The sequence below is a fragment of the Equus asinus genome, chromosome 2, assembly GCF_041296235.1.
Source record: "Equus asinus isolate D_3611 breed Donkey chromosome 2, EquAss-T2T_v2, whole genome shotgun sequence".
NCBI lineage: Eukaryota > Metazoa > Chordata > Mammalia > Perissodactyla > Equidae > Equus > Equus asinus.
In genome coordinates this window covers 48,078,182-48,088,253 of record NC_091791.1, presented here as the reverse complement: position 1 = coordinate 48,088,253, position 10,072 = coordinate 48,078,182, and positions in this window count along the sequence as shown.

Here is a 10,072-nt window from a genome sequence, read left to right as displayed (position 1 = left end):
ATGTCAACACATTCATGGAAGGCCCTAGTAAATAATGAAAAAAAAAGTAGTACTCATGGATTTAGTTAGGTTTTACAGTTTCCATAGTTAGGAGAGATTTTGGAAATTTTATAACAACACATTTCAATAATTTTACAGATACTTATCCTATATATCCAAAAAAGATAAATTTTAAGTGTATAGCATGGTAACTCTAGCCAGTAATACTGTATTTATAAAATTTGCTAAGAGAATAGATCTTAAAAGTTCTAATCACAAGACAAAAAAGTTGTAACTCTGTATGGTGATAGATGTTAACTGGGTTTATTGGGGTGATTATTTTGCAATGTATACATCTATCAAATTGTTATGTAGTACACCTGAAACTAATATAATGTATATTTCAATTATATCTCAATAAAAAAGTATGTTTTTCCCAATACGAGGCACTAAAAAAATAAATAAAAGGATAAGCTTGCAAAGAAAAATCAATATAGCTCTCCAATGAAATACATAATCCCAGTTTCTCATGAGTATGTGCTGGTGGTGCAGGGAAGAAAAGTGAAGTTTTCAATAAAATTCAAGAACGTTTATTGAGCACCATGCCTGAAAAAGTACTACACGAGTTTCACATTGTGGAAAATAACAGTGGAAGTCCACCCTTATTTTTGAGAAGTTTTGGCTTAAGCGAAAGAAGGAAGACAAATGCAAATCACAATGAAAGAAAGTTATTACGTAAAACTATCTGAGTCTATTGTTTTAGGTGTGTAGAGAAAAATAAAGTGGCTTTAAGAGAGTTCAGGTCTGAAATAGATTAAATGAATGAAACGTTTTTTTCTGTAATGGGTCAAATTTTAAAGTGCCGAAGCTATATAAAAGAGGCTCGACTGTCAGGAGTAAAACCTTAGTTAACTAGACAGCAAATGGTGAGAAGAGATGGAGAGTGGTAAACGGGTTAGGCAACATGTCTGCCTGCCCAGGAGGAGCACACACAGATAAGAGAGGAAATCCTGTGCATCAGCTTCTAGAGCAAGTTCCAACAGCCTCACAGTCGTTTGGAGACCGACACTGAATTTTGTATGGAGCAAAATTTATAGTTTTAAAAATAAAATGTCATAGCTGGAGTTACCTCAGGGAACACTAACTGCAAATCTCTGGGTTACACACTTAAAAACCTAGAAAAAATCTTATTATGTGTTTATCTTTTAATGTTTATGCTCATTTTTTTATTCATCTATTAGCTTATAAATATTATAGAGTGTCTACTTTCTGACAGAATTGTGACCATAATGCAATAAAATTAGAAACAACAAAATTATTGCAAAAACAAATCCACTTGGGAAGTAATACAAAGAAACCAAAAGCCCCAGAACTGTCTTGTTTTACAAAGAAAATCAAGACTAACACTACAATTATTGTAGAAATTATAATTAGTGCCATATATATAAATGTATGAAATAAGCTTTCAGCAATAATCAAAGGAAGTTGTAGAATCATGAATTAAATTTAAGAATGCAAGATATACTGAATATAAATTCATTAAACATTTGGCTCATTATGCTAGAAAATATTAAAAAACAAACCCAAAGAAAGTAAACTGAAAGGACTGGTAAAAATAATAACAGGAAAGAAGGTAAAGAAAAATATTTAAAATTAGATGAATCAGTAACATCAAAGCTTATGCTTTAGAAAGGCAATTAAAATGGAAGAAACTCTGAATTAATAGGAGAGAGAAATAGGCAAAGCTGAATTAATAGGAGAGAGAAAAGGAAAGAGAACCAAGAAGGGGAAGGAGAGGGAAAGGGTAGGGAGGTGGAGGAGAAAGAAGATGAATGAAGAAAGTAATGTCGATACAGATATAAAAGACATTGAAAATATTTTCTATTAACTTGGACTGGATGTCTTGACATGCTGTAAACCATTGGACTCTAAAATATTTACCAATATGACAGGCCTCTGACTTTTTGTATGGTTTATTTATTTATTTTTTTGAAGATTAGCCTTCCTCTTTTTGCTGAGGAAGACTGGCCCTGAGCTTACATCCGTGCCCATCTTCCTCTACTTTATACGTGGGACACCTACCACAGCATGGCTTTTGCCAAATGTTGCCATGTCCGCACCCGGGATCCGAACTGGCGAACCCCGGGCTGCTGAGAAGTGGAACGTGCGAACTTAACTGCTGTGCCACCGGTCCAGCCCCTATCTTTTTTTTTTAAGATTGGCACCTGAGCTAACAACTGTTGCCAATCTTTTGTGTTTTTTTTTTCTGCTTTTTCTCCCCCTAATCCCCCAGCACATAGTTGTACATTTTAGTTGTGGGTCCTTCTAGTTGTGACATGTGGAACACTGCCTCAGCATGGCCTAATGAGCGGTGCCTGTCCACACCCAGGATCCGAACCAGTAAAACGCTGGGCCACGGAAGTGGAGCACAAGAACTTAACCACTCGACCATGGGACTGGCTCCTGGTTTAGCTCTTACGTTCTGGCACACATTTGTCTTATCAGGGCATCCAGATTACTTGCCACTTCCTGCTAAAGAGATTTGATCAGTTGAATGGACCAACATGATATTCTGCAGAAGATTGTGACAGAGATCTAGAGAATTAATGTAGCCCTGGGACAAGAGTATAAAGGTGTGCTGTTCTCTGTCCCAGATGGGAACAAGTCCTTTTATTTCCTTTTCTGATTGAAAGAATGTATTTTCAAGATCAATAGACTTGGCAATTGTCAGAGGCTGTGTTGATCCATTCTAGGAAAAAGACTATGTTGGACACTGTAGCTATCATTGGGGTGACAATTTAGATAAGTTTTCAATAGTTGAGCACTACCCATCGTGATCCATCTCATATTTACAGGAACCATAGTGGTCAGTTAAACAATGATAGGATGGGATCACTAGCCATGTAACCTTAAGACTTTGAGGACTGTTCTTAGCTGCCATTCCACAAGGGGCGTGATATTGCTCCTGATTTTATAAATTTGTCTCAGGGTGGTGAGGTAGCAATTCAAGGGCTTTTCTTTGACCTGATTATGATGCCTCTTACTTCATAGTAACCAATCTTAGCGTTCTGCCAGCACTTAAGACTATGTACCCTGATTATGCACTCAGGGATTGGGGAAATAACCACAGAGCGACCCATTGGACTCACTGTAAAAATGAAATTGGCCAGTACTTCATTTGTCATCCAGTAACTGTATGCCCCTGTTCTAACATGGAGGTGGTTGTGGTGCTCTGTAGGATCAGCTCAGATATCATATCAGCAGTCCTTAAATCATCATGGTATTGCCTTTTGCCCAATATAGTACTCTTGAAATGCCCATAGATTCTTCTGAGGAAGGACTGGTGAAATAGATACTACATTTTCTTGCTGTAGACTTGTGGGTTACTTCTTCAGAGAACCTTTTAATCTTCTTCAGGAGACACCTTTTAATCCATTATCATGGAGTCTGAGAACTGATTCACATCTGGAAACTGGGCGAGGCTTTTGTCAGCCTTCGTTTCAGCTGCATTTCATTATATAAATCAAGCAACAGTATCATTGGATGCCTAATATCTCACTGCGTGTTCTAATACTCATTACAACAGATTTCTACTCCTCAGGCCTCCCTGGTTGCCATTTTGGTTTTGTGACTTATTACGGTAATTATTTCCTCCTTGCCTCTAATGGTTAATTACTGACAACTGGCCTCTGCTATTCTGGAATCCTCTCATCACTGAGTGACACTAGAGAATCCAGTTCCATAGAGCATCTCCTACAAGAACATCTCCTCCAAGTCTGATTTATAACTGGTGACCACCTCTGAGATTTCATCAGGGCCAGTTCCCTCCTTCATCTCTGTATTTGTTACCACTGTGAGCAACTGGAACTCAGTCCTTCTGGAATGTCTGCAAAACAGTACAGAACACACCTCTGATTTGCCACAACCAAGGGGGTGGGAAGCTTGGGTATTTATCCACTACTTCCTATTTGTTTTTACTTGAGTGTTGGGCAGTGGTATGCTGGTAAATGTTTAGCAATCAGCTCTCTGAACAAATAATCCTGATTTGTAGCATTTGCTCATTTCTGTAGTGGAATCACTCTTACCATGGGCAATTTCAGGTTCCAGCATGACGTCACTGAGCGTGGAGTTGGGAAGAGATGTATGGTAGCACAGCATTATATGGAATCTCTACCCTACAGGTACAAATAGGACATTAAAATTTCAAAAGCATAGATAGTAGTAAAATGTAAAATGATTAGGAAGTGATGAGTTTTGAGGATATTTTACCTTTGTTTTTAATATAATTTATTTAATTGTGAGTTTATATAATTTAATTTTTAATAATGGTTGTGTTTAAGAACCAGGTTGTCAAATTTCCGAAAATGTAACAGACAGCACTTGCACATTGGTACACATGACATTAGCACACCACTGCTCCCGTGGATGACAGCTTCCCAGCACCTCTGTCCTGGCCTGCACAAAAAGTAAGCAGCTTCTTTAACCAGAGAAAGGAGTCACTTAGAGATTCACAAGTACTTGCAGTAAAAACCAACAGTGTGCCTGGGAGTGGTTAAACGGCAAGTATTACTGAAAGCATCTGCTGAATTACTTGTCCTTAAGAATTCATGAAAATTTGCATGGATAGGACTTAAAACATTTGTTTTATGTGTAACTGAGAAGGGAGTTCTCATTTATTGCATACCAACGATGCGTTAAATGGCCTTAATCTTCCCTATACCTATTTGTAGGCTGAGTTATCTACCATTCAAAAGACAAACAATATTCTCAGGATTTCAGACTGGTAACTAACTGAACATAGCTTTTAACCCAGGTTTGTCTCACTCTGAAGACAGAGCTATTTGTTTCAGGCTAGAGTCATGTGCAATTATGTCCATTATCTTATATCACATTAGTAAGATAAAGATTGTCTGTTTTTTGAAAAACCCGAGTACCACAAAATAACTAGGAAATAAGAAAAATGTGTTCTGCTTAGAGTTCTTGATGGGAAATCTTTATGTCAGAAAATTAGCCCCAATTGTTAACTGACAGTACAATAAAAATTAATTTGGGTGGAAAAGGTTGGCCTTTTCCATCTCAGCATCCTGTCCATCTATCCAGTAGAAGGCAAAGATTTTCCAAGAGGAAACGATTTTCGTGAAATGTCTACTATAGGTGGATATGAAAACCAGTGGTTGGCAAGAAACTGTCTGAAGGAAAAATTAAAATTAACCAAAATGCTCTTATTCAAACAACATTGCTCTAAGTAGTTTCCAACCTGGGACCAAAGAATCCTGAGAATTTTTCTTTTTATAAATCACTATGACCTTAGAAAAATGCCTGATTAAGTGATGGGAAGAAATGGGAAGACAAACATCTTATAATTATGTGACTGGTTCTGAAGTTAAATAACTCGCTGAGTTCTTCATAATCATCTACATTTCCTTTTTTAAAGTTAATGAAAGTTTCTGTTGACTCCAGCTTTGCTTTGAAGTGAGTAGAAATATAGGAAGGCATAGTTGCCCAAGAAAAGGGAAATATAAGAAACGAAGCCAGAATTTTACAGTTAAGGACAAGGCTTGGCACATGTTTTTAATAAAGGACCAGATGGTAAATATTTTATGCTTCGCAGGCCATGAGGTGTCTTGGCATAGCCCAAAAGCAGCTGTATACAATAGTTAAATGAATGAGCATGGCTGTGTTGCAATAAAACTTTATTTCCAAAAAAAGGAAGGCTACTGAGTATGGCCTTCTTCACTAGTTTGTCGACCCCTGATTTAGGCTAATGTACCATATTGCTAAGTTCCTAATCATTCTGATTTTCTTAAATGATACAAACATGCTAACAGTAGATTCACAGTTTAATTTTTTTTCTTTTTGTTAAATATTGATTTGGTGCACAAAATGTGTCAGACACTGCTCTGCTCTAGGTACTAGTGACGCGGTGGTGAATCACAAACCCTTTCTCAATGAGCTGTCATTTCAGTGGGAGTGACTTAGTAAATAAACAAAAGTATAGAATATTATGTTAGATATTGCTAAAAAAAATAAAACCAGGGAAGTAGATAGAATGAAAGAGGTTTTTAATTAGTTAATCGATCTGGAAAAACACAACTGATAAGGTGATACTTGAATATACACCTGACTAAAGTGAAACAGATGCCAGGTAAATGGAAGAATAGTCTCCTGGAAATAGGAAACCTATGGGACAAAGGCCTTGGGAGTGTAGAGCACTGACTGTGTCCTTGGCATAGTGAGAACTCCGTGATTAGAGAGTTGAAAGAAGAAGAGAGGGGAAAGAAAAGCAAGACCCAGATCTTACGAGCTTCAGAGTCCATGGTGAGAAGTATGGGTTTCATTCTGAGGGCATCAGGAACCCATGTGTGGATATTGAGCAAGAGAATGAAATCGTCTGTCATATTTTAAAAGATTATTACGTGTGCTGTGCAGAGAAGACAACCGAGAGTGACTTAGGATTCAGCCCGCAGCGTTCTGGGTGAGAGAGGACGGTGGCGTGGATTTCTGTGATATCAATCAGGTGGAGATAAATGGCCGGGTTACGGATGTGTTTTGAGAGTAGCGTTGACAGGATGTGCTTCGCCGAGATTCCTGACCTGCACATAACCACGTTAATGCTCTCTGGTGAACTGACGGTCTGCTATGACTCTGTCTAATTTGACAGAATTTACTTAATCAGGACCTTGATTTTCTTCCAGTACCTCTCATGACACCAGGTTGCATATTCAAAGTAATAAGAATCATGTGATAAAAGAGCCGACAAGAAGAAAGAGAATAGAGGCGTTTTCTACTGAGTGCCTTGTCACGGGGAGGAGGATAAAGTTGCTGCAGTTTAGGACAAGATCAGGCTGCCAAGGCTGCTGCTTTGGTCATACGCTGGAGATTCCCCAGTCTCCCCATATGAGGAGAATATGTGCTAATAGTGGAATTTGATGGAATTCTCCTGATCTTGGTGCTCAAGGCTTGCAAAGGGATCTAATGAGAAATGCAAACCAACAGCTCTGATATGACTCTGATGTGATACAGATGTGGCTCTGTGAGAGGGCCTGCTGAACATCACATAGGTCAGCCCCCCACATCTGCACTCATCAGCATGGAGGCAACTTCTCTCGCTGACATATCACACACCCCAAGGGATGTCTGCCCGTGACGTAGAGCCCTTCCAAGATTTGCAAGACAGCAGGATCCCAGAATTTATGAGCTAAGAGTTTTCTTAAGGGTTATCTCACCTAATGGACTAAAAATATAAGGCAGCCAAAGAAGATAATTGCATGTCAACATACAATTGAATAGCAGCAGGTCTGAGACTGAATTTGTAAAGATTTCTTCTGGCAAGAATTGGGCATGAAGAGCCATTACAACTGTTTTCCTTCTGTTACATAAGTGGATATAATTTTTCTGGAGAACTTTTTATTCCTAATGAAGGGTAGAGCATCCTCCATTTCTCAGGTTTGAACAAGTAAATAAAAATATAATCAGGCTTTTCTCCCTATATTGTGATTGTTCTTTAAGCAAAGAGCTTTAAATATGACTTACCATGAACTTCAAAAGAATAGTTATAGCAGGTAAGAGCAGATCAGGAAGTTCAAAACTCCCTATTTTGGGGAGAACTTGAAGTCTCCAGCAAATTCATATACCTGTTAACAAATTGCTCTATGCACTCGCCGATTTTTGTGAAGAATGGGAAGGAGAAGGCCGTGTGTACACATTAGGAATTGTGGTTGTAATATTTTAACCAGACAAATTTCTTACTGTCAACATAAGAAATGAAAGAAATTGTGTCAGCATTATTTCACCAGTTTATTCCCTATATGTCCACCTTAGCATCCAGCCCCAGACACTTAATTACCAATAGGAACTGTAGCAGAGGATGTTTTTCAAAAACTCTGTGTAAAATACTGTCTTAGAGTTCTCCTTCCTTTGGGAATTTTAGTTTGTTATGTTGTATGTTCATACATAGTTCATTACGTATGTAACATTGTGATGTAACATCCATCACAAAATCGGCCTTTCAAGTATTGTTTTTTACTTTTCACTTTTTTAGGTCATATTTGCAGGCACCCAGAAATGTCTACTTAATCTTGCTTTTGTATTCTTGAAAAATTTTAACTTGGAACTTTTGTGCTCCCAGCTGGTGTCTAGCATTGTGCTGGTTTTGACTAGTGATACTCCCCAATTTAATAATATGCTTTATTATTCTGTGTTCTCTCTTTTGGGTTAAATTAAATTATTATTATACATATATTTAATATATAATATATATTTAAATACTCACATCCAATTAAAAGGGAACAAAGGAACATATCTTTTTTGTCAAAAGCAGGTTTTATTAAGTATTTTTAAACCTAGGTTTGCATTTATAATTCAAGTAGTCTCTTCTTGTCAAACAGTTAAGCAATAATGTTTCCACAGGGGCTCGTCTGACCCCTGAATTACAGGAAGATCTGACATGCCATTCTCTTGCTGCTTCTCATTGGCGCTAATACAACCATAGCAACCACTGTCACAGATTACCACTTCCAACTTTGATACTATCTCAGAACAAGGGTCTAGATTCTTCTTCCTTCTTCAATCCCAAGTGCTAACACAAACCCAGAATACAGGAGCAGTTCAATACCTGTTGGTTGGGCTGAATCATACTGATTTCTTCTCTCTACTCCAATTCCAAATGCTTTTGCATTAGAAGTGACAGAATATTAATGCTTTCCACCTCTCAAAGGTAATCTGTTTTTCCCAGGCTTAGGACTCTTCACAGATGACTCCTATTAATATTGATTTGTAATCTCTGATGTCCAACTTGTTAAGACCTGCTAGGGTCATTACGCCTGATACAAGAACTCAAGAGAATATATGCCTGTCTCCACAACTAGACTCTTAATGTGTTTCCCAGAAATACCTTTCTTATTAATATGTCTATGTTCTAATGCATCATTGCTAATGTAAGACATGGGGAAGGTATTTGGAAAGAAAGAAATATTTATTGATCAAGGTCTGTACTGCCTGTTTTGCATATTTTATTTAATTCAGCAAACCAAAGCCTTGTGGAGAATTAGGAGTATCTCTTGAACTAATTCTAAAGCCTCAATTTAGGCTATACATTTATTCAACAAATATTTATGAAGTATCAATCATATTCCAGGCTCTCTTATAGCTACTAAAGATATGTCAGAGAAAAAAATTGATAAAAAATCTCTGCCATCACAGAGTTTACATTACAATTGAAGAATAAAGAGATTAGAGCAAATAAAGCAAAAACTTACATAGCATTTTAAGTGGTAACAGCCACTATGCAGCAAAACATGGCAGGGAAGTGGGAATGGGAGGACCACTTGGAGAGAAAGGTAGTGCACTGGGATGCAGTATTTCAATTAAAAAAATTGGATGGGAAAGGCAACTCTGGGAATGTGACATTTGAGCAAAAACTTGAAGAAGGTTAAGATGTGAGGCATGTGGATGTGCATAAAAGCAAATGCACAGGCACCTAGACAGGAGAGGGCCTAGTGTGTTAAAGGAACATCAAGGAAGCCAGTGCAGCTGAAACAGAATGAAGAATGGGGAAAAGTAGGGGATGAGTCAGATAGATACATGGGGACTTGGAGGTCATTGTGAAGACTTTAACTCTTACTTTAAGTGAGACAGGAAGTCATTGGAGAGATGAAAAACCTTTGGAGCAGAGGAGTTACATTATCTGACTTAACATTTTAAGTGGATCCCTCTGGCTTATGTTTTGACAGTAGACTATAGGTTTTCAAGAGAGAACCAGGGAGATGAGTTAGAAGGCTGTTACAATGATCTAAGTAAGGGAGGCTTGGGCCTAGATAACAGTGGTTGAAGTGATAAGAAGCAGATTCTTAATATATTTGTAGGTAGAGCAAACTGGATATTTTGAAAGGTTGGTTGTAGGACATAAAGAATTGTTGCAGTTGGTATACTAGAGGGAGTGAGCTGGGAAGACAAAAAGTTGTGTCAGAGGATGGAAAATATGAAAATGAAATTGAGGGTGGAGTGTACTTATTAGGAAAAACAACTTCAAGTGTGTTGTAGTAAACTAATATAAGATAAGATATACATAATATATCAAACTAGTACTCACCAG